General features: G+C 33.0%; 1 protein-coding gene across 1 annotated transcript in view; it reads right to left on the reverse strand.

Annotated features, from left to right (window-relative positions):
* Positions 1 to 59: 59 nt before the first annotated feature.
* LOC119594047 (cell division cycle 5-like protein) overlaps positions 60 to 200 on the reverse strand; it is a gene marked incomplete in the record, with an annotated part of 5844 nt that continues 5703 nt past the window's right edge. Inside the window, 1 exon segment of the mRNA XM_037943079.1 lies at positions 60 to 200.

A 200-nucleotide genomic window follows, 5' to 3' on the forward strand; every position in this document is an offset into this window, starting at 1 on the left:
TGCAGAAAATCTCTCACCATTAACTTCACATGGGTGTTAAGGATATAGTGTTTCATTCAGTATATTTTACAACTTTATTTTAAGAAAGCCAAACAGCTTTGTATACATTTGTTATGGGTATTCATTTTCTTCAGCAATTCTAGTTAATACCTAGAATTTTAGATGGAGGAACATATGATCCAACCACTGCTATCCAGCAG

The sequence above is a fragment of the Penaeus monodon genome, chromosome 33 (assembly GCF_015228065.2).
Source record: "Penaeus monodon isolate SGIC_2016 chromosome 33, NSTDA_Pmon_1, whole genome shotgun sequence".
NCBI classification, from domain to species: domain Eukaryota; kingdom Metazoa; phylum Arthropoda; class Malacostraca; order Decapoda; family Penaeidae; genus Penaeus; species Penaeus monodon.